General features: G+C 50.4%; 1 protein-coding gene across 3 annotated transcripts in view; it reads left to right on the top strand.

Annotated features, from left to right (window-relative positions):
* The window catches only part of USP9X (ubiquitin specific peptidase 9 X-linked), a 2,614,063-nt gene that overhangs the window by 1,331,683 nt on the left and 1,257,314 nt on the right, over positions 1-25,066 (top strand). The window lies entirely within an intron of this gene.

Genomic DNA, 25,066 nt, shown 5'->3' with positions numbered 1-25,066 from the left:
AACCTACCCCGGATTCGGTCGTCTCGGCGGCGGCAAAGAAGAAAGCTGGGGGGGCATCGGCCTAGACATCAACTTCCCCGCCGGACGGCGAGGGCAGGAAGCTGGACACGATGGGATGACGGGTCATCTCATCCGCAGCGACGACTATCAAGGCGGCCAACGCCCTGGCTATCGTAGCCCGTTAGGACAGGGAGTTGTGGTTCAAAATCGCCCCTCTGTTGGACTTCCTTCCGGACGCCAAAAAGGCTGAGGCCCTTGAAATCCTACAGGAAGGTGAGATTGCTTTGGACCACGCCATCATGGTGGCAACGGACCTCGCCGACACCGGTTTCCGTCAGTTGGGCAACAGCTTTTGCCTGAGACGAGGATAGCTCAAGGCGACAGATTTCCGCCAGGACCTACAAACCAAGGTTTTGGACATGCCCTCGACGGGAACAACCTGTTTGGGAAGGCGGTTGATGAGTCCCTTCAGGCCATCAAGACAGACACAGAGACTGCCCGGGCACTGGGAGTGCTCCAACAATGACGGCCGTCCTTTCGGAGCTCTGGAGGCAGACAAGGTTCCTCCAAGGGATCCGGCAGTGGCTCCTCCACGTACCGCCAAGTGGCAAGATCTTCGTCCCAGGAAGCCTACAGGGGACGCGGCAAGTCGGGTGGTGCCCGTCGTCGTCGACAGGGAGGTCAAGGAGGCAAGGCGGCCTCCAAACAAGATTCAACCGACCGTGGGGTCTGGCCCCCGCCGAAGCACCCCGGTGGGAGGCCAGCTGGCGAGGTTAGTCAGCGTGTAGGAGTCCATCTCCACCGACCGTTGGGTGCTGGACGCCCTGGCCCAAGGGCACGCCCTTGAGTTTCAGAAGAAGTGCCCTTGCGTTCCACCCGTGGCCAGGAAGGAAAATCACGTCCCTCAACTACTGTTGGAAGTAAGGGCGATGCTCAAGAAGGGTGCCATCGAGCATGTCCCAAAGAGGCTTCGGGCCTCCGGAGTTTACCCAAGGTACTTCCTCGTGAAAAAGAAGACAGGAGGATGGCGCCCCATCCTGGACCTGCGACGACTGAACAAGTACATCAAGGCACAGAAGTTCCGTATGGTCACCCTCCAGCACGTGCTGGGACAGCTGGAGGAGGGCGATTTCCTGTCGTCGTTGGACTTGGAGGATGCGTAATTACACATCCCCATTCTAAAAAGACACCGAAAGTTCCTCAGGTGCGTGGTCTAAGGGCGGCACTACCAGTTCAAGGCCCTCCCGTTCGGATTGAAGTCGGCACCCTGGGTGTTCACCAAGTGCCCTTGCCCGGTTGCGGCGCGGCTGCGCCTACAGGGGATCCACGTCTACCCCTACCTGGACGACTGGCTCATCCGGGCAAGGACAAGGGAGCTTGCCGTGGAGCACACTGCAAAGACCGTCCAGCTGCTCACGGACCTAGGATTCTCCATCAACTTTCCAAAATCCCACCTGGTTCCGTCGCAAGTCGCCCTGTTTCTGGGAGCCAAGCTCGACACAGTGGCGCGGCTGGCCTCGCCGTCGGAGGAAAGGACCAGGACCATTCTGGGCAAGGTGCAGCATCTGCTGGCCACGGACATGGCCAGGGTAAGATCTGTCAAGTCCCTCCTCGGGATGATGTCCTCCTGCATTTATCTGGTGCGCCTTTGCAGGCTTCGGATGCGCCCCTTACAAGAGTTCCTCGAAGCCCGCTGGGTCCAGTCGACAGGCAGCTTCGAGGACAGGATCCCTCAACTAGATGTTCCGTCAGGCGAACCTGTGGTGGGGTACCCGCTCATCTGTCGGCGGGCACAGTCTTTCAGACCCCAGCTCACCAGGTGACGGTGATGACGGACGCCTCCCTGGAAGGTTGGGGAGCGCACTCCGGAGATCTTCACGCGAGAGGCCTTTGGCTCCCGGAGGAGAAGTCACTCCACATCAACATCTTGGATCTCCGCGCAGTGTTCTGGGCCCTCAGGTCCTTTCTTCCGTCCCTCAAGGGCAAGGTGGTGAGGATCTTCACCGACAACACCACCACGATGTTCTACATCCGGAAGCAGGGCGGAACCAGATCCCCGGCCCTATCCAAGGAAGCCCAGGATCTGTGGCATTGGGCCGTCGCCCAAGGGATGATTCTGGTGCCTTTCATCTGGCAGGAATAAAAAACACGATCGCCGACTCACTCACCAGAGAGCTGCGCTCGTGCCACGAGTGGGAACTACGCCAGGATCAAGTGGATCGACTCTTCCGACGAAGGGGCGAAACCCAAATCAATCTCTTTGCGACGGCGATGAATTCCAAGTGCCGGAGGTTCGCCAGCAGGTTCCCCCAGCCAAGGAGCATGGGCGATGCTTTCTCGTTCCCCTAGGACGGCCTATTTCTTTATGTCCTTCTGGACTTGTCAACGTCCACACCAGTCAAGCTGCTGACGGACGCAGACCTTCTCTCCAGAGAAGGAGGCGCCATTCTTCGCCACAACCCGGAGTCGCTGAACTTGCAGGCCTGGCTCCTGCAGCACTAGAGTTTGGAGGGTACGACATCCCGGCCGACAGCAGAGAGGTTCTTGCAAAGGCCAGGGCGTCCTCAACTCTCAAGTGCTACGGAAATAAATGGAAGAGGTTCTCTGTCTGGTGCCGTGCACAGAAGATTAACCCTCTGCGGATTACGGCCCCCCAAGTATTGCCGTACCTACTGTCATTGGCCAAGGCTGGACTAGCTTACGCTTCCATCAAGATACATCTGGCCGCCATTTCACGATACACCAGAACTACGGGACGGGCGTCCTTGTGGTCTCATCGACTGGTGAAGGAATTTATGAAAGGATTGTTCTGATCATTCCCGCCGGTGAAGGCCCCTGCCCTGGCGTGGGAGCTCAACGTGGTGCTGACCAGGCTCATGGGGCCCCCATTTGAGCCTATGCATTCGGCACCGTTGAAGTTTCTGTCATGGAAGACAGCGTTTCTCATGGCCATCACCTCTGCACGACGAGTGGGAGAGATCCAGGCCCGATCTTGCAAGCCGCCATACTTGGTGTTGCCAGTTTTCTTCCCGTCTCCTTCGTCGCCGCCTGAAAGGACTCTGCACTCGCTGGACGTAGCTAGAGCGCTGAAGTTCTACGTGGACCGCACAAAGAGTTTTCGGAAGACATCACAGCTGTTTGTGAACTTTGGGACTGTGAATCAAGGGAAGGCTCTCTCGAAGACTTCTATTTCCAGATGGCTCTCCGGCTGCATCATGCACTGTCACCGGTTGGCAAACCGACCCCTGCCCGGCCGTCCGAGAGCCCATTCGACCAGAGCGATCGCTGCTACCATGGCGTTCCTGTCTGGTGTGCCCCTGCTGGACATCTGCAGGGCTGCGAGGTGGAGGTCGACGCACACCTTCACAAGATTCTACTGCGTCGATCGGGACTCCAGGGAGGAGTCCAGGGTCGGCCAAGCAGTGCTGCGCAACCTGTTCGCCTAAGGTGAGCCTGGTGAGGAGGTAAGAGATGCTTAATGTTGAGTTGTTGTATTGCTTAATGTTGAGCCTGTTGCCACCTCCCGTGGTTGTGCCTGACGACGGGGAATATTCATGAGCATGTGAATCCATTCCAGACCCATGCTGTAGAACAACAGTTACAGGTAAGTAACTTGTTCCTTATTTAAAAGTCCATTTGAAAAAGCCTTCTTCAGATGGGGCAATATAATAGTAACACACAAATACACTCCAAAAAACACACTCTTAGTTTCTCTAAATCAGCAAATACCCATTTGGGATGACAAACAGACACTTCCTACACCCTCAGGTGAATAAATAACTAGGACACTGTGGACATTAATATATCACTGGTACATTTAGATCAATACTGAGATGCGTGTTAAAGTAAATAGATTTCAGAATAAAACAAGAGATCACACAAATATTCTGAAGCAGTTAAGTACTTTTGAAACCCCCAATGCAAAGTCAGCTCACCCTTTTCTGGAAGGAAGGCAAAACACACAATCGGAGGGAAGAAGAGTCATTCAGGGAGCCAGGCCAGCCAATGTCAATTGGGCAAAAGTCTAGGTGAGCTGAAGCACTTCTTGCAGGTAATTAAAAGTCTTGCACAATGTCTTCGAAGACTTTTTTTAGAAAAAGTAGAATCAATGTAGGGTCACAAGTTGGGAGGCTTGTGAGAGGTAGAAGATGCAAGCAACTACAGAAGCAACCAAGACAAATCTCAACTGAGATCAAGTAAGGCTTCAACAACAAGAGGGAAGTCCTCTCAAACTTTACAGTACCTTTGGTTAGAAGAAATGGTTCCAGCTGGCTTCTGTTCCTGTGCAGCTCTGTAAGATCTTGTTGTTCCTGGGCCTCAGTCGTGGGGTCAGGAGGGAGGACGTCTAGGGACTCCTACACTGCAATGGGACGGTCAGCAGCAGAAAAAGACAAACTTCAATGCAGCGGCACTTCGCAGTTTCAGCTCCATGCGTCTTAGCAAATAGCACCACTGCAGACTCTCGGATACCACTCTGGACTTTCCTCACATCTGGGGATCAGCACTCTGTTGAGGTGGCTCATGCTTGTCAGTCCTGCTTACTGGGAGTCCGGAGGATCTTCCACAAGCTCGTGTCCGACTTACAGACCGTTTGGTGTTCCTCTCCCTGGCATTTCAGTTCCAACCCCCTATGGTAAGATAGTGTGTGCTGGGTCTAGAAATTTACCAAATATAAGTAAATCTATTTCACTTCACTGCTCTTGGAAACAGTAGCAAGAGAAGGTATTTAAACCTTTAGGAAATCTAAGAGACTTCCCTGTGTCACTGCACTGAAGGTGCTGTGTGTCACAATGCAAAGATGCCTGAGGAGTTTCTCAGATTCCAAAACCAAAATGAAACTATGTTTAAATCATAGAAAAATACATGAGACCGTGTGGAAAAAGGTCTCACTCCCTCCAGGGTAAAAATTAAAAAGTCCTAGAGTCCAGCAAATGTGCCTGGGGGTCTCTAAGGTAGAGAGGAAATCAATTTCTGAGAATTCTCCCTAACATGTACGCTAGCAATTGTACCTATAGCTCAGATTCTTCTCTTTTAATATTCACATTAGAGTGCTTGCCTGTCAAAATCCATCATTTTCTGTTGAAGTTAGGAGATCCTATTGCTCAGTACTTTGTGCATCCCATTATGTGCAGAGATGCGGAAGCCCCTAAGAAACTATTAAAGTGCCTCCCAGTCCATACCTCTGCTTGATGACGATCCCCAAATAACCTCCAGGAATTACCTACTCTACCCAATGGGTATTGAACAACTGTGGCAGTCACCATCCTGTACTTAATTCTCCAGGTTTGTATTTTAGTAGTTTCTTTGCTTAATCCTTCTAATCCCAAATAGGCAAAGACGCATGATCAGAGAATATTTTTTTCAAGATACACTGACAAGCTTATCTGAATACTCTTCACCTGTATCTATTCTGGAGAAAGAACCTTGTACGCCCAATGTTACATAACATGCCTTTCTCTCCCGAAACCTGCAAAGTGTAATTAGTTGATTCACTTCAGCAGCATTCTAGATGCCAATCCCAGTGGACAAGAGTTATGACTCAAGGTATCCAACCCATCACACAGTTAAAAATCTATCCTCGTCACTGAACCATCTCAATGCTTAGCTATTACCTCTTCCAGTGTCTCAAAGTATCCAGCCTCCTATTAATCTTCCTAGCACCTCCCACATATCTGCCTTCAATATAGCCCCATGCCTGTTTAACTGTTCCTAATAACTATTGCCCTGGCCTTGGTAGAAAAGGAATCACCCAGAATCTGACCTTGCTACTTATTCTAAGTGTTGCCAGTTCAGTTTTACTTAATTCCATCTCCTGTAAGACTCTTAAATATGCTCCATTTTCACCAAATGCAAGGGTTTTTTGCTACATTGTACCACCCCATAATTCCTCTCCCATTCAAATTAATTATTTTCAACCTCATCCTTCCTGTGTACAGTGACAAACCTCAACCTCATCCTTCCTGTGTACAGTGACAAACCTATTTCCCTCCCCCACTTCATTTCAGCTTGATGTGCATCCTCCATCACAGGGTTAAGAACATTAAGAGCAAATGAATAAATTCCCAACTCATGTTTTGAAACCTAACCCTAAATGCAGCATGTAATTATCACCCAAAGAGAACCCATATTGTACCACGTTGTTCCCCACTCAACAACCAAGTTACTGAGTTTTGTTCCAGAACATTCTGTGACAAAGATGGCGACTTAGGGATAATAGTCTGGGGGTTCCTTTTGACTAAAGCCAAATTCCTCTGCTGCCCCATGCTTTCTCATATTCAGCTGATTCCAAACACTATTAACACATTTATCCTCCTTGCCATCTACCACTTTTAGTGGAACTTCAAATGTCTCCTATTCTGCCTGACTATTTGAATATCCCACCCTCCAACTTTCTGCCTAGCGCTATACTTATGCTGCACATCCACTCTAATGTCTCTAACCAAACCATTCCACTTTGGGTTACAGCTTCACGGGCGTCTAAGCCTCACGAGCTATTAGCCAAAAATGTGACGTATCTCTAGGCTTGCCCGCAGCGTTGGCAAACCGCTCTCAGCGCTTAAAAGAAATGTGCGCCTCTGCTCAAGAATTTCTCTAGCTGCTCATTTATTCAAGCCTAGAGTCTCACGCTGATGTGTAGGACTGATTTTCCCCTCCACCCCCAACCGAGTGTGGGACAGACCCCCCTAACCCTCTTTGCAAGCTCCTTAACCCTCGCGGTCTCCTAATGCCCAACTCTTGCCCATGCTACCCACTCTAGCCAAATCATCCAGTCCTCAGCCCAAACTCCCTGTTATTGCCTAGACCACCCTGAAATACAGACTGCACTAGGAACCACAGATCTAGGGTCGCAGTGACCGCTAGTATTGCCAGCACCCAACTCTTGAAAAGGTTTCCAATGTGCAAAGCAATCCGGGCGACTGATGCAAGTCTCCACTGAGTCATTGGGCACAAGTGACATCATGCAGTCACATGCCTACTCCAATACTGCATCTGCTTAGAGTACCCTTGTCCGTATTAGAGCGCTTACGAAACTGCATTGAAACATGTACCCACAGCTCCTGCTCTGCCCGCATTTGACACTAATCAGAGACTGGGTTACCTTGCTACCAAAAACCCACTTGGCATCTTCAAAATGATCAGTATGATAAATCCTGCAAGCAGCCCAACCAACACCCCCAGGCCATCTGTGGTCGAACCTGGCCTCACCACCAACGCCGTGCTTATCCCCCAAACGCATGTAAACTCGTGTCCCCATACATAAACTAGCCCACACCTTGTTGGATAAGGCCACAAGCTCTTTCACCAATGCAAATAAAACTAACACCCCTCGAAGAGTAGATGATGCACCCGCTGTAATCACAGAACAGATTTCCTCAGACATGAGCCATACCTTTAGCACCTCTACCAATACAAACGCCCTCACAGGCTCTTCAAACCTACTTACACAGGCAATTATCACGACATTTCCCTCCCACCCCGACCAAAAAGTGCAGCTTAAGATCAAAGGCACTCTTATAAACACCAGATCCCTTGTAACCCTAGACATCTCTGACCTTGTCGCAGCCAATGATCTTGACCTACTATCCGTCACAGAAACATGGCTACATGATGCGGCTGGCCCTGCTCTATCCCTGGCCATTCCTGAAAACTATACCCTTTTAGGAAAGACAGAACTAATACCAAAGAGGAAGGTGTTGATATAATTTCTAAAAACTAGTTATCTTTTAGAGATATAAATAAATATGTCTTTAATTCCGGGGAACTTCTGTCCATTTAACTGACCCTTTCCCACACAGCCACGATAACTTTGCATCTCATCTGTAGACTACCAGGTCCAGCAACTTCATTCGAAGATGAAATCTCACAACTCTTCTCTTTAAAGACCTAAACCTTCTTCTAGAATTTCTTTGATGGGTGACCTAAATCTTGGCATGAACTATAGCAGCTACCCAAGCCCTAGCACTATCACCCGCTAGCTCCCTATCAGACAGCTGCATTAAAGACATCTCCTGGTACTCCAACATTCAAAGTGCATTACTTGACAAAATCTTATTAATACAATCCAAAATTCTAGCCAAGAAAAATAAATGAACTGCAATAGAGGTAGCTCATGACTCTACACCCTCACTCCTACCCTCTATAACCCTTTATTTAGAGGGGATTGGGTCCTCCGACGTATTTCATATCTATGACAGTAATCACCACAGCTGTGCTGCTTCGGAAAATCTTTCTGCGTACTGCGTCAATGACGTCGATACGCCGTCCTCGAGGACCTCCTCCGACGGGCGACGTCACCATGTTATAAGTAGGACGCACGACGCCCATATCCTCGGTTCCGTTTTTTCCGTGAACGTGTTCGCTTCGGAGATCTCGGCGCGCCCCGACTCTTTGGAGTTTCTGTTCTTTCGGTTCTTCGAACCTGTTAGTTTGTGAAGTATTGTCGGGATGTCTTCCTCTTCTCCCACCCCGCGTCCGGGCTTCAAGAATTGTGGGGACTGTGGGTCCAAGATGTCGGCGACGGACTCGCACGACGCCTGCCTCTGGTGCCTCGGGGAGGCCCACGACACGGATGATTGTGTCGACTGCCAGTCTCTTACGTCCAAGGCCTTGCGGGAACGTAAGAAGAAGCTGTTGGTCGGTAAGGTGTCCAAGCCCCGGAAGGCGAGGTCCACTGGGCTTTCGACGGACGATTCGAGGGGCGACTCTCTGCATCGTAATCGTAAGTCTAGGGGCTCTCGGTCCGGGAGTGGGTCCCGCCACTTGTCTGCCACTTCGAGGCACTCCCGGAAGTGCCGTCATCGGTCGCCTGCCTCGTCTGAGGACTCTGCCCGTTTGCGGGTTTCTTATCCCACCAAGCGGTCCTCTCCAGAGCAATGGGCTTCCTTCGGGAAGAAAATGTTGGCGATTCTTGAATCGCAGGCCTCCTGTCCGTCTGCGCCTCCGAGAGGGGTCGGTCGTGACCGTACTGGAGACACCGTTCCTACGCCTTCGGGCTCGGGTGGTCGCACGATTCTCGGGAGAGGTCCCGCTCGGACAAGGGGAATCGTTCCAGTCATGCCCGTTCCAGGTCCCGGTCCTCGACGCGCTCGAGCCCATGTGCACCTGTGAAGTCTTCGAAGAAGACGTCGACGCCGGTAGCGCTGAGGTCGTCGAAGGACTCTCTCGAGGCTCCGCCTCTGAGGAAGTCGTTGACGCCATCGGCATCCAGGCTGTCGAAGAACACGCTCGGGGCTCCACCCTCGAGGCCTGTGTCGAAGCCGTCGATGTTGTTGGCGCAGCGCTCGACGTCGACGCCATTTTACTCGACGCCCTCCAGAGGCTTTCGAGGCTGTGGTGTCGGAGGTACCCCGTGGCATGGGAGAACCCCCTAAAAAGGCTTTGGCCAAGGCAAAACATGCCTTTCTCCCGTATTCTTTGCGCCCTTTCCAGCCTCTGGTCTTTTGCTGTAGTAGAAGCGGCGCATTGCCATTTTGCGTGCAACTGTTTGCACCTAGACTAGGTGGAGCAGATTTGAGACGATTTCTAGCCACTTCCTGGGCCTCTAATAGTTCTTTTTTTCCGGGGGTAACTTGGAGCTTCTAAGGCAGCGTCTGTCTCACTCTCCTTCCATTTGTAAGGGTTCTGTAACTATGAGTATTGTGTGCAGTCGCGGTTTGAGACATGTCAAAGCAGTCCTGCCGGCCTGACCAGGAATGCAAAGACTGCTCCAACCTCAGCGACAAGCTCGGCGGCCGCTCCGGGGCACCCAGCAGTATTTGTAGGTCCTCCTACAAATGTAATAAGGCAGTTGAAAGCAGACTGGAGTGAAAACGCTAGGTGGAGAGCTCACTGCAAAGACTGCTCCAACCTCCGCGACAAGCTCCACCTTTTACAAGAACTTTCCAGGAGCTGAAAGCCTTTATTCCAGAGAACATCCTTGTGTGCTGACTCAACGGGGGTGGCAGCCAGGCTGAACCTGGTGGGCGTGGCTTCAGAAGCTCTGCTATATAAGCTTCTCCATCCTTAAAGGAATAGTGCGCTCAGAAATATTATTGGCTAAGACGATGGGCAATAGTTTAAACATAATTTTAATGAAAGTTCCTATGTAAACACATTGAGCAAACGAGGCTCAAAACGTTTAATGGGAGCATCCATTTTGCCATTTCAGGCAGCCTCCACAGCTCTGCCCTAGCAGCACTAAACAAGCAGCAAAAGCCCCCTTCTGGGAGCTTTTGCTTACTGCAGCCAGAGCGGAACTGAGGAGGCTGCCTTCACTTTCATTTTACGTTTTTGGTTCTCCCCAAGCCCAGCGAAGCACAGAAAGCGTAAAATAGAGGCAAAAAGCAGAGGCGCGTCAATTAAAAATACAACGTTGTTGTATTTGTGATTGCCGTGGTTGGAAAACTACGTAAATCATAAATACAACAACTTTGTTATTCTGACGGCGGCGGCGGCGGCTTTCACGTGGAGTATCCTGGGCTCCCCCAACCTTATAAGGGAGTCCAGGAGACTCCAAGCGAAAGCTGTCGCTTTCAGAATAACCACATTGTTGTATTTCTAAATACTGCAGCATTTACAAATACAACAATGTTGTATTTCTCACTGCGGCATCTTTCGCTTGGAGTCTCCTGGACTCCCTCAGGGTTGGGGGAGCCCAGGCGACTCCACACGAAAGTCACCGTAGTGAGAAGCACTGCAGCATTTCAAAACGCACCCGTGCTGTGTTTCTGCCTGCAGCGGTTTTCACTTTGGGTCGGAGGTGTGCGAGTAACTTAGAAAGAAACCCACAGCGTTTTTAAATACAAGAACCTTGTATTTATGTTTGCGGTAGCTTCAGCTTGGAGCCCAGGGGACTCCAAGCTGAAGCTACCGCAAACATAAATGCAACATTTTAAAAGCAGCGGTTTTCTCTCTAAGTTTTCCGGGCTCCTCCAGCCCAGAAAACCTAGGAAAAAAAAATGCAGCTAGTGCTTATTTAACAAAAAAAAAAATTAGCACTTACCGAGATGCAGCTTTACTGCCTGCAGTCTCTGGTCTCTGTCCTCCGGCACCAATGCAGCAAAAGCCACCTAGTGGTAGCATTTGTTTATTACAACTGGCTGGCTTTTGCTTCATTAGTGCTGCAAGGTCAAGCACAGGCGGCATCCATTTCACAAAATGGATGCCTCCTAGTGCTTCCAATTTTAAAGTTTGAGCTTCATTTGCTCAATACTTTACATGTGGACTTTAAAAAAAATATATATTTTTTAGATATTTTTTTGATTATTGGTCATCTTGTTGCCAATAATATTTCTGAGCGCACTATTTCTTTAAGGCCAGTGCTTCACGTTAACAGTGCACTCGCTTGCAACGTGATGCTCACAGCCGCTTGGACCAGTTTACTTTACCTTTGAAACCAGGCGTTCTCCTGTATACTCACCTGCAGGAAACCGGTGCTTCATCGCTTCATCTGCAGACTCATCTCCTGACATCCAGTGATCTTGATCCCGACGCCGCATCCACGAACTCGGATCCTGTGAAGAAGAGGAGGAAAGACCAGGTTAGAACATCAGTCCTAGGGCCGTGCCGCATTTGAACCCTGCGCGCCCCCCTAGTTAACAATTTATCAGCTACTGTACAGCTGCAGCTTCTTTCCTCATTCCATCCGGCTCTCGCCTCGAGCTCCGCAGCTTCTGCCGGGCCGCCAACATCACCTGCAAGGGATGAAAGCAAAAGAGCAAACATCAAAAGTGGAATGGACAGCAATACAAGACGACAAACTTTACAATACAACAAAAACAGACAAGGAAAGACAAAGGCAAACGGGAACACTTACCTGAAGTATAGTGGCTTAGTCGCAGCAGGACTGGATTACCACGTGCAAGGGAGCAGTGAAGGAACTCTGTCCAGATCATACAAGCGCCCCTGCCAGAAGCAGCAGGACGGAGTGCTCGCCAAAACTAATCAACAGGTGAGCTTTCCAGGGACAGCGCATCCCACGGGTACAACGGTTGGGGAGAAGGGCTCTGGAAGGGGATCAGGTGCACAAGCTGGCATACTCACGCCCCCTATACTCCACGCAGGAGCAGTCCCGAGCAGCATCACCTATTACCACCAGTCAACACATAAGCACAGAGGGCGAAGTCGGACCCGAGCGACCTCACCCCCAGGAGGGCTACAACCGTGCCCCAACGCCTCCGCAAAGACCTTGTGAGCGTAACAGTATTCGGAAAGATTTTCTTTTTGCCGCTTTCTCTCCATAAGACATCAATGACTCTATTTGTTTGGCTGCTGTTTTGAAACCTTTCTAGCTTTTGGAGTTAAGTGAAACTATTTTGCTCCACTTCCCTTGTGAAGCTCATCTGTTTTGGGGACGCTGATCAGTCCAGTAGTAAAATTCCATTTGTTTTTATCTGTACACATAACTTTCTGTGAAGTGCCATAGGAATAGTTTGTGTCTAACTTTTTCGTTGCTTCATGATGCCTTCACAATACTTAAACATAAAAGTAAGACACAGACAACAGATTCAAAGTTCAAATAAAAGATCTTTATTAACTTATATGTTAGGATTGGGTCATTCCTAACTTGCCCTTTACTAAGATGGGATTGCCCTAGCTAAATAAACTAAGGATAGTCTGAGTCCGTAAGTTCAATTTAAGCCTGTCTGTGTCCAAAACCTATACTTGCCCTCACAACTAAAGCTAAACAATGCACAGGGATGTCAGTAACCAAAGAAACAGTCTTCAAACTAAAGTTCTGAGTTTCTTCCCCCCCCTTCCCCAAGTAGGCAGGTCTTCTGTTTTCAAATTCACAGTCAAATTAACTTGCTTAGTTTGCCTTTTCTTTCTGTCACCAATCTTTGCCCGACCAGCCTCAGCCGCTTGACTTCTCTTGGTTTACTCCAAGTAAGGGCTCCTCAGTCTAGGCGCAGTTGTCGAACTTCGCAGTCCACCCATCACAGGTCGCACAAACGATAACTCTTCCCACTTTACCACAATTCATTTCTTTCCCATAGGACTTCTGGACAACACAGGTTTCCTTTCTGCCTCTGTGTTGTATATACACATATGCTTCTGGTTCTCTTAAATGGCTTCTCGACTTGACCAATATGTGACTCGCACACTTTCCTTCGTGGTATTTCTCTTGGTTACCACCTTGCTTTCACACCATCCAATAGCGTTTTGCTTTTCACTCGTTTTACTTTGTTCGCAAGTGCTTTTTCTTTAAATTCATCTAGTTCATAAATGCGCATCACTTGTTTGCTTTGTGTGATTGTTCATATCTGTTCCAGATCTTATCCTTCGTTTGGCATTTACAACTCAGTATGTGCTTGGCAGCATGTTTGGAATTCAGTAGTTCACATTGGGTCTCCAGACCCTTTTTCCATATACATTTGCTTGACCGGCATCTGCCGTTAAACACACCATACCCCTGGAGTGCCCCGGCCTGAATGATGTATCCCTGTCACTTATCGGTATGCAACTGCTCCCCAGGTGCTGTGGTTTTGCTCTTGGGTACTTGCTGGCTCATCTCTCCTGAGGAGCTCCTGCAGACTTTCCTTCAGCGGTCAGCGACATCGGGGAAGTCTGCGTTCCCCACTCCCAAAGAGGAATACACAGCAATGGGCTCTGCAAAGCTTTAGACCCTGTTGCGGCCCGCTTGACCCTCTGTCTCTTCCCGGCTTCTCTGCAGTTTGCGTCCTTTTCACCGGCCCATATTCTGCCTGTTCCACCTCGGATTACCACGCTCTCCTGCCCAGTTCGCTCTCTCCTCTGCAGCTTCTCTCTCCTTTTATACACCTGCAACAATTTAACAGGTTGCAGATGTGAGCTTGTAGTTCCAATTGCCTGACCATAGTTATTAGGGCATGCCTGACCCTCACAACCATCCTCATGGCTCCTTCTCGTCTCAGTACCACAGTGGTGAAATGACAAGCTAGTGTGCGCTACTCCTGGTCGCCGCTTCCGCGTTCCAGTACTATGGTGATATGAATATGGGGAAGTGATTACCAACAGCCTATAAAGGCAGGGGGAGGGTAAGGTTGGTTCTCACCAGACCTCCTCTTCACCCTCTCCCTAGTGTTCCTGTGTTGATGATGTCTTCGGCTGTTATCCCGGGTAGAGGGAAAAGGATAGCAATATCCCATTAATGTAGCTGGGACTGAATGAGGGTTCATCATGGATTGGAAATGGGTGATACCTCGTCTCACCCAAGGAAATCCCCCTACCATTCCCCAAGACTCCCAGGTGATCCTCCCTCACATCTCCACCCCCAGGTTTGGGATCCAAGAGCAATGGCCCTTCCCTGGCCACCTGAACAGAGGATGATGGGGAGAAAGAGTGAGGAGGCCTTCAGGTTCCTCACAGTATTTACCTGTTCGAGGGGATTGGGTCCTCCGACATATTCCATATCTATGACATGTAATCACCACAGCTGTGCTGCTTCGGAAACTTTTTTCTGCGTCCTGCGTCGATGACGTCGATGCGCCGTCGTCGAGGACGTCCGACGTCATCTGATGTGATAAGTAGGACGCACGACGCCCGTAGCCTCAGTTCCGTTTTTTCCGCGAACGTGTTGCTTCGTGAATCTTGGTTAACGCCTCGACTCTTTGGAGTTTTGTTCTTCTCGGTTCTTCGAACCTGTTCGTTTTGTGAAAATCCTTTGTGTGAAGATGTCTTCTACTTCGTCTTCGACCCCGCGTCCGGGTTTCAAGAAGTGCGGGCAGTGTGGGTCCAAGATGTCGGTGACGGACTCGCACGACGCCTGCCTCTGGTGCCTCGGGGAGGCCCACGACACGGATGACTGTATCGACTGCCAGTCGCTCAAGTCCAAAGCCTTACGCGAACGTAAGAAGAAGTTGTCGGTAGGTCGGGTGTCCAAGCCCCGGAAGTCGGAAGTCCGCGGGGCTTTCGACGGATGATTCGAGGGGTGACTCTCCGCGTCATCGTCGGAAGTCTCGTGGGTCTCCTTCTAGGAGTCGGTCTCGCCACTCCTCGGCCTCTTCGAGGCATTCTCGGAAGCGCCGACACCGGTCGTCTTCCAGGTCCTCTTTGGAGGATTCTGCCCGGCACGTCGCTTACCCCACCAGCCGTGCGACGCCGGAGGAATGGGCTTCCTTCGGGAAGAAAATGCTGGCGATTTTTGAGTCGCAGGGTACTAAGCCTTCCGCGCCCCCGAGTGGGGTCGGTCGTGAGAGGTCGAGAGACACCGCTCGCAAGAGTGGTCGGCACGAGCCACGGGAGAGGTCCCGTTCAGACAAGGAGACTCGTTCTCGACGTACCCGTTCCAGGTCCCGGTCCTCGACGCGTTCGAGACCGTGTGCACCTGTGAGGTCTTCGAGGAAGACATCGACGTCTGAGGCGACGAGGGCGTCGACAGGCTTTCTCGAGGCTCCGGCTCCGAGGAAGTCGTCGAAGCCATCGACGCTCAGGTCGTCGAGGGACACGCTCGGGGCTCCGGCTTCGAGGGCTGTGTCGACGCCGCCGATGCTGGCGGCGCTGCATCTGACTTCGACGCCGATTTCCTCGACGCCGATCCTCTCGGCGCCGATGCCTGTTCTCTCGACGTTGGCGCCGATTCGCTCGACGCCATCGACTCCTTTCGTGTCGGAGGTACCCCGTGGCACGGGGGAAACCCCTAGGAAGGCTCTGGTTAAGAGCAAGCACTCTCGGGTGCCTTCTTTTCGCCACCTGGAATATATTTCAGAGGCGGATGAGGATTCTGATGGCCTGGTTCCTAGTCAGGCTCCAGATGAAATTGTCTCGGGCCATAGTCAGTTTGACGATTTGAGGCAGTCACTGCATGATGCCAGTGGACTGGACACCTCTCCGGAGGTGGAGTTTTGTAGGCCTGAGCCTGGCTCTCATGCCGATTCCTCGTACCGGCGCCTTATGGCTAGGGTTTCTGAGTACTTGGGATGGTCTGCTCCCCCAGGGGAGTTTGTGCAGGATGATCTGACGGACAGCCTTGATGTTGGTCCCCCAACTGATCCGGTACTGCCGTTCCATATGGCTTTACAGAGAAGGATGGCGGCGGCTTGGACTGCTCCGGAGAGTCTCCCGGCGGTGGGCAGATCCTTGTCGCGAAAATACCGTCCAGCAAGTAGCAACCCCTGCTACTTGACCAGGCACCCCACTCCGGAGAGTTTGGTGGTGCAGGCGGCCATGGCCCCGGCAAAGCAGGCGTCGTACCCTACCATCCCTCCTGATAGGGACGACAAACGTTTTGATGGCTGGGCGAAGAAAGTGTTTTCTTCTGGTGGTATGGCGCTTGAGGCGGCCAACTCCATTTGTGCCTTGTCTCGTTTCACACACACTCTGTGGAACTGTGTTGCGTTAGCGGCTGAACATATTCCCGAAGGGGATGAACGGGATGGTTTCCTTGCTATGGTCCAGGATGGTAAGGATGCCATGTGTGAGTCCGTTCAGTCGGGTTTGGACTTGGCTGAATGCGTCAGTAGGTCCATGGCGGCGAGCACCGTGATACGCAGGTTTGCCTGGTTGCAGAAGTCGGGGTTTGCTCCTGATGTGCAGTCCCGGCTCCTCAACATGCCCTTTGACGGTGAACACCTTTTTGGCAGCAAGGCTGACGAGAGCCTTGAGAGGTTGCAGACCTCAAAAGCTGCAGCGAAGTCGTTGGGCGCTGCAGTTCGCCAACCTCCGTCTTTTCGTCCTAGGGGACAGCAGTGGAGGGGTGGTTCCTTTCGCTATTACTCGGCCTTCAGTAAAGCGAGAGGAGCTGGCAGTCAAAGAGGCCAACGCAGGGGTACCAGAGGTGGACGACAGGGTACCCGTGGTGCCAAGGCCGCTCGGGCAGTTGCCTCTTTGCCCTCAGGTAACGCCGCAGCCGCTCCCACTGAGTCATGAGGCCATGTCCCATGGTTCGCCGGTTGGGGGAAGGCTGGCGCAGCATCTTGTAGAGTGGCAAGCCATTACTTCAGATGTGTGGGTTCTGGAGATCATAACCCACGGCTACTGTCTTCCCTTTCGGCACAGGCCTCGCGACAATCCACCGGGGAACCTCTTTGCAGAGTCCGGATCCGCTCCTTGCGCAGGAAATTCAAGCCCTGCTGGAGAAAGGCGCCATAGAATTGGTGCCTGTAGCGGAGAGGAACAAGGGATGGTATTCCCCTTATTTTTTGATTTCGAAGAAAGACGGGGGATTGAGACCCATCATGGACTTGCGCGGTTTGAACAAACTCCTCAGGAAGGACAAGTTCAAGATGGTTAATCTCTCTCTCAAGTCCTCCATGCCCTTCAGCTTCAAGACTGGTTGGTGTCACTCGACCTCAAGGATGCTTACTTCCATGTGCCGATCCATCCCAAGCACAAGAAGTACCTGAGGTTCGCGGTTGGCGACTCGCACTTTCAGTTTCGGGTCCTGCCGTTCGGATTGACCTCCGCCCCGAGGGTTTTCACCAAGCTCATGGTGGTGGTGGCAGCGCATCTCAGGCAAGGGGGGATTCACGTCTACCCCTACCTGGACGATTGGTTGATCAGGGGGAGCTCTCCCGAGCAAGTCCTGGATCATCTGTCTGTCACCTGCCACTCCCTTCACAGCTGGGCTTCTCCCTCAATTTAAAGAAGTCCCATTTGATGCCAACACAGCGGCTCCAGTACATCGGAGCAGTGCTCGACACTTCCCTGGGGCAGTGTTTTCCTCCCCAGGTGAGGGCTCTTCACATTCAGCAGATGGTGCACAAGTTTCAGCATGCCCAGACGTTCCCAGCGTTCGAGTTCTTGAGGTTGCTCGGCCTCATGGCATCCTGCATTCTTCTGGTGCCAGAGGCTCGCCTGCGGATGATATCGTTGCAGTGGGCACTCAAGACGCAATGGTCGCAGTCCTCCGGCAGGATGTCGGACCCGGTTCAGGTGCCGCCCTCGGTCGCCCGGGACCTTCTGTGGTGGGCCGTCGAAGGCAACTTGATGAAGGGGGCTCCATTTTGGCTCCCCTGGCCGGAGGTGACGATCGTGACGGATGCATCCCTCACGGGATGGGGAGCTCATGTCAACGGGCCGACAGTCAGCGGTCGTTGGTCTCCGTCGGAGTCCAGACTCCATATCAATCTGTTGGAGCTGAGGGCCGTCAGGCTAGCCCTGAAGGCTTTTCTGCCGACTGTGCGAGGAAAGAGTGTCCTGATCCTGACGGACAACACAGTGGCCTTGCACTACCTCAACAAAAAGGGGGGGCAGGGTCACTTCCTCTGTGCAGAAAGGCGATGCAGCTCGAGTTCTGGGCCATCCAGCAGGAAGTTTCGATCTCGGCAGTTCATCTGGCCGGGGACGAAAACATGACGGCGGACGCTCTGAGCAGGCAGAGCGCGATCTCTCACGAGTGGGAGTTGGCTCAGGAGATTCTCCTGGAGATCTTCGCCCTTTGGGGGACCCCTCAAGTGGATCTCTTCGCCTCCAGTGTCAACCGGAAGTATGAAAGGTTTTGCTCGCGGGAATTTCCTCCAAAAGGAGCCTTAGGAGACGCGTTTGTGGTGGAGTGGTCATTCCCGCTGCTGTACGCGTTTCCTCCAGTCCCCGTCATCCCGCAAGTGCTGCGGAGGTTACGGAAGTTCGGTTCCCGGATGATCCTCATTGCTCCGGCGTGGGCTCGGAGGACGTGGTACCCGGACCTTCTCCACTTGTCCATCTGCCCTCCACGTCGTCTTCCCTACCGAGACGATCTGCTCTCACGGGAGGGGGGTCAGGTTCTCCATCCAGAGGTCAGATCCCTCAACCTTCACGCTTGGCTTCTGAAAGGTTGAGGTATAAGGATTGGGACCTCCCTGAAGACGTGATGGAGGTGTTGCTTTCGGCCCGAAGGCCAGCAACAAAGTCTCTGTACCGTTGCCGTTGGCGTAAGTTCTGCGACTGGTGCAGAGTTCAGAATGTGGATCCTTTTGCATGTGACATCCCCATGGTGCTGTCCTTTTTACTTTCTTTGGCCCACAGGGGCTTGCAAGTGGGTACCATTAAAGGTTGCCTGGCGGCGCAGTCCATCTTTAAGCGCTCGTCTGAAGAGTGTTCTTACTTTAAAATACCTTTAATTTCACAGTTTCTGAAAGGGCTCACTAATGTGTTCCCTCCGTCACCTTTCCTGGTGCCCGGTTGGGATTTAAACCTTGTTCTTAAGTTTCTTAGGGGTGCTCCGTTTGAGCCTTTACATTATTGTCCTTTGAGACTGTTAACCCTTAAAACTGTATTTTTAGTTGCGGTTACTTCCGCTCGCAGAGTGAGTGAGTTACAGGCACTTTCAGTTAAGCCACCCTTCACTGTATTTCACAAGGACAGGGTTGTCCTTAGAGTTCGTCCTTCTTTTCTTCCGAAGGTAGTGACGGAATTTCATTTGGCCCAGAAGGTTGTTCTTCCGGCATTCTATCCTCCTCCGCATCCTGGTAAGGAAGAGGAGAGGCTCCATAGGCTTGATCCTAGGAGAGCTTTGAGCTTTTATGTTTCTCGCATGTCCCGGGTCAGAGTGGACGATCAACTCTTTATTGGTTACGCTGGAAAGCGTTTGGGGCAAGCTGTGACGAAACAGACTTTGTCTCGCTGGATTATTTTAGCCATATCAGAGTGTTACCGCTTGGCGGCTAAGGACCCACCGGCTGGCTTGCGGGCCCATTCTACCAGGGGTGTGGCTGCATCTACTGCCCAGCAGAGGGGTGTTCCTATTCGCAACATCTGTGATGCAGCCTCCTGGGCTTCAGTACATACATTTGTACGTCACTATTCCCTCGATTCCATCCGAGGACAGGATCTGGCCTTTGGCAAGGCGGTCCTTTGCTCTGCTATTTGATTGGCTATTCTAAATTTTGATTCTAAATTCTTTCCCTCCTCCTTGCGCTGGTACTGCTTTGGGAGTCTGTCATAGATAAGGAATACGTCGGAGGACCCAATCCCCTCGAAGAACAAGTCACTTTCTTACCTGGTAACGTTCTTTCGATGGGATGGTCCGACGACGTATTCCATATCGCTCCCGCCCCCGCTGCAGAATTTCTTTTGCGATTGCAGCTTACGTTCCGCAAGGCTTTGTGTCTGACTGGCAGTTGACTAATGTCACACGTTCTGGGGGAAAAAACTACAACTGAGGCTACAGGCGTCGTGCGTCCTACTTATCACATCGGATGACGTCGGAGGAGGTCCTCGACGACGGCGCATCGACGCAGGACGCAGACGCCGAAAAAAGTTTCCGAAGCAGCACAGCTGTGGTGATTACATGTCATAGATATGGAATACGTCGTCGGACCATCCCATCGAAAGATTGTTACCAGGTAAGAAAGTAACTTGTTCATCTGTCCTGGATGATTCTCAGCTGCCTCATCCTGAACTCATCAAAAACAGAAGTTAACTTTCTCGCAACCTCATATGCCGTCCCTAAACCCCCCCCCCCCTGTCCTTCCTTCATAACCCTCTGGCTCTCACCCAAGGCTCCCCTTTGAAAGTAACCTAAAACTGCAACAAAAAATCACTACAACTGCCTCTGCTGCTCCTATTAACCTCCTCAACATGTGTACAATGCGTTATTTTCTTATTAAACACTCTTCAAAAACTCTAATTTCCGCTCTGTGCTCAGCAAACTATACTGCTGTACTCTACTCCTTGGACTTCCTCCTCCTCTACTCCTTCCGCCTCATCTCTACTCCTTCCTCCCTCTAGACAAAGTCCTCAACTTTGCTACCCTCACTCTTTGCAAACTACCCTTTTAATCCCCTACATCTACCTACCAACATCATGCTGGTTGGCTCTTCATGCACAACCACTCTTTTTTTCAAGTTCCTTCTCTTAGTCTACAAAGCAATGAATGGTCTTGCTCCTCACTACCTGTCTGATTGCATTTTAGGTTACTCACCATCTCGTTGTTGCCGATCCTCCTATGCATGCAACCTCACCATACCATACCGCTGGAGCCTCGTCTCACTTCCGCTTTTTCTCTCTGCTCCACTGGAACCCACTCACCAAAACAATCAAAGCCAGCCCAACTGTGGATCATTTCAAAGCTCAGCTTAAACTTCACTTACTTGCTACAGTGGACTCCCTGTGCCCTCTCACCCATTCTCCCTACCTAACCCCACTGCTGCCTCCAGTGACGCTTAATAATGTAATTTGGTATATTTAACTAGTACTCCTGGGTATGCTTCCAACATCTGTAAATGTTATTGCAAGTCATTTCTTATTGAAATTGACATCCCTGTTCTTAAAATAAATGCAAACATATCCATGATGGGCTGGTCCATGAAGCGTGTTGAGTGAAAACACTTTAACAACTCTATTGCATAATCAATCCGCAAGATATCTGAAATCAAGTGATAATGCTGATAATGCTACTCCAAAAAAAATGAAGCTGTATATCCAAAATACAATCCCCCGAGATAATCAGCCCTTTGTGGAAGGCTGTACATCCTGAAAGGGGCAGACTTAAACTATTCTGACACAAAAACTGAACTGAAAACCATTGCTCTGCCGATACAGAGGTAGAGGGCAACATTCCAGAGTCACACAAAAGGATACTCTCTTCAAGAGATGAGCCAAGTGTGCAAGTTCACCTGCCTACTACTACTACTGAAGGGTCTGCACCTTACCTGTCCCCTCCACCCACCCCCCTGAAACCAAGACTGGCAATCTTCACGCTCATGATTCTCCTTGTGGATGACATTTTGTTCACAAGAACGGTCTCTCGAAAGGATATTGAGTAATGCTTGATGGATCCAAGCTACCAATTGAAGGAAACCTTATTGTGCACCATTCCGGCTAGATTGGTGCCACTGGCTTAGAATCCTCATACTAACTTTTGGAACTGCCAGACCAACAAGAACTATGTAACGGGAAGGTAGCTACAAAAAAACAAAAAGTGTCAATCTAAAACTAGCACCAAGAGGCTTTGAAGCAGCATTGAGTTTGCTTAGAACCACCTCTAGCATAGGAAAAGCCACACCTACTCATCACCACATGGCCAGACCTGAGAGTGGGTCAAAGAAAAACAGATGGAGAGTACTGCACACTTGAGCACAGAGATGGATAACTAACTGATAGTTAAGCAGAAGTACATTTAAGGTTGTTCCATAGTGATCCACCAAACTATGTTCATGCACACATCACATGCCTTTCGCTGTTTGATGCTTTCCAACATCATGCCTTATTTTTCCCTGCTTAGTCTCAGGCTGCAACTATGATGCCCATCATTATTAGTTTAGTAACAAATATTTCACAAACCCTGTGTTCCAAATCTCCAATGTTAGTATTTATGCTGCCCCTCAATGTGCGATTACTGATAGCTAATCGAAGACCAGTAAGTTGTCATACATTGTACTGTTGCATTTAATGCCTGCAATAACGAGTTGTTTTACTGACATACATTAGCTAACGTTTACTACCTTTTGTTTATTTTCTTAACTTATAATATAACTGTTGCTATTGAAAGTAATGGTATATGCATGCATGCAGGCTTTTTTTGTGTTCTGGTTTCCTCCTGTTATTAAGGGCTTTATACCAACGCTCAGAGGCAAAACAAGTGGAATAGCATCACTTGTAAGAGAATTACTTCGAGAATACCTGATCCGAGTCGGTACTCTGCACTACTTTATGTGGAGTATCTCGAAGCATTGTTTTTAAATTTGAGTAGGGTCTCTACAGGGAAAAATAATAAATAGACATGTTTTCACCTGTACGACCTCTAACGCTCTAACACACCCTTGTAGGTCCATAGAATGATGCGTTTTTTAGAGTAGTGGGATTTGATTAAGTATTTCATTTTGTGAACAAGTTGGGGCAAGCCTCTCCTTATCTGTCCTCGACCCCTAGATAAGCGGCACACCAGCGCAATCTAGGGTCAGACACCACAGGAGGGACCAGATAGAATGGTTGGAGGGCAAGTTGTTTAAAGTTAAACGCAGGGTAACTTTAAAAAGGAGAATAAACCGAATCATTGACCTGTCGCTGCTTGTGTGAAATAAGGCTAGGTCAGGCCGTGATGCTTTGTGAAGCCAGCTCTCTCTGATGGCTAATGGGTCGAAGTGGTTGCTAGTGATGAGGTCATGGGCAGGAAGAGAATGAGCGTTATTCAAGGCACAAGTTAGGAGGGGCTGAGGGTCATTGCGCAAGGTAGCAGGTGATTGATCAAGTGAATGGACTTGGTTCTGGGAGGCTAGGTGGGATGAGGGGGGAGGTGTGTGTTTTTGGGGTGTGGTTTGAGTATAGTGTATGCTATGGATTTTGGTGGGGTCCTTTGTGATGATGGGGCTAGAGAAGAAATGCTTGGGGGGGTGTTTATGCAGCAAGGTGGTTTGAGGGGGGAGCTGCAACTTGATGGAAGTATTTGGGGCTAGGTTTCTGTTTAATAGTGGGGATGCATTTGTAAACAATTACAAGGAGTGAGTGACCTGAGATTCTGCAGTGAGCGGGGTTGGTAATGGTATCCGGGCCTTGAGTGATGGGTGGTATTGTGCATTTTGGTTCTCGCTTTGATGTTGTGATTGGGGTAACCTAGTAGATTGTGACTTTTTGTGCGACGTGTGTCAGGGCAAAATGCAGCCTCAGGAAAGTCATCTGAGTTGAAGGTGGTGCGTGATCGAAGGTGCGAGTTTCTAGTGTAACTTTCCTGTGGGGTCGTTTGGGTGGGGACATGGGGATATGTGCTACCTGCTGTGTTCAGGGGTACAGGCATCTGGTCAGCGAGAGAGCGAGCGAGCGAGAGAGAGCTGGGGGCAGGTAGTGGTTAGAAGCCTGACTTGTTACTTGTGTGTCTGGAGACTGCACATAGCGTGCATTATCTTTGATGCAGGCATGTGTAGGGCTATTGCGTGGGAGTATTTCAGGTATGCTGTGAAAGTGATGATGGCTGATTGGCATCATCTCAGGGCAATTGCTAGACTGAGAGCTGCGTGCTATGCGGCATGAGATGTCCACGTCTAGATAGATTTTAGCGTTGGTAGCTCTAAGAAGCATTAGGCACGCATGTGTGCGCGCCTTCTGTGCCCAAGTCTCTTTACTCATCAAAAGTCTCTTGATTCAGAGAGCCTGATGTACAACAAATAAGATGCAGTTCTTTTCTTCCCACAAGTATTCAACTACAGTGTCACCCCGTATCCCCCTCAGTCTGGCTCAGATCCTTCCCCATTCCAGTTAGTCTCCCTAAGCCGGGCTCAGACCAATTGTAGTTCACCTTGCTTTATCAAAGACTTTCGAATGTGCACAGGATTTAGCTCCACCTGTTGCAGGACCACTATGATACAAATTTCCGTTTGACAATGTAGTTGCCATTCAGTTGGATACCTAACAGAGCGCTTCGAATGAGCAACCACATGGTGGCGGACCACTCTATCTGTTATCTCACTTGGCCTCACAAAGTTCATTCACTCATTTGGTTTCCAATAAAATTTGTGTCGCTCATCACATGTGTTTCACACACTGTCCTCTTTGGATTTCTTTATACAATGTTGCTGCTTGCAACTTTGGTTCAAGCACAAGCTAGTTTGGTATCAGTCCCTCCGACTCACCGGCTGTGCCGTCTTTACTGGCGCTGCTTTGTTGTAGGAGCCAAGGACAGTACCAAAGCAGCAATCGCTCATCCCCGCCTTGGTTATCGACGCAGGAGAGCCTCGGATACCTTTGGTGCACAGTGTAGGTTTGTTCAGCTTTAGTTCCCGGTCTTGGGCTTCTTATTTTCCAAGGTTCGTGAAAGTAACTGTCTTTAGAGTTCAAAGGCACTTCCCTCCTTGCAACCCTCTCTGGTCTCGCCGTCTTTCTCCTTGTATTAAACTGGCATCTCTGAACTGCTGTTTCCTCGTGTACTTTTCGTCGCTCAGAGTAAGCTTTCGTGCTCAGCCTTTTATCAGTGTGGGGAAGTGTGATGCAAGTCAGGTGTATGTAAGGATCATTAATTGCCTGACCTTGCCTGACCATGGTATTGGTACATGTCCGGTATACAGCTCTGGTGTTAGTCAGTTGTCGCTCCAAGGTGAACTGCCTGCAAGAAATGTGTTCATGCCGGGAAAGGGATGGGGGGGGGGGCTTGGGTTCCTAGCTATTTTACCTGGTAGGATGGGGAAATGGTGTTTCAGGGAAGGGTATACTGCGTCTCACCATACGTGTCCCACTTCCACTCCCCGAAGACCCCTCGTCC

The sequence above is a fragment of the Ambystoma mexicanum genome, chromosome 7p (assembly GCF_040938575.1).
Source record: "Ambystoma mexicanum isolate Mex_15411 chromosome 7p, UKY_AmexF1_1, whole genome shotgun sequence".
Classification (NCBI taxonomy): domain Eukaryota; kingdom Metazoa; phylum Chordata; class Amphibia; order Caudata; family Ambystomatidae; genus Ambystoma; species Ambystoma mexicanum.
This window is presented reverse-complemented; position numbering and strand designations above follow the sequence as displayed.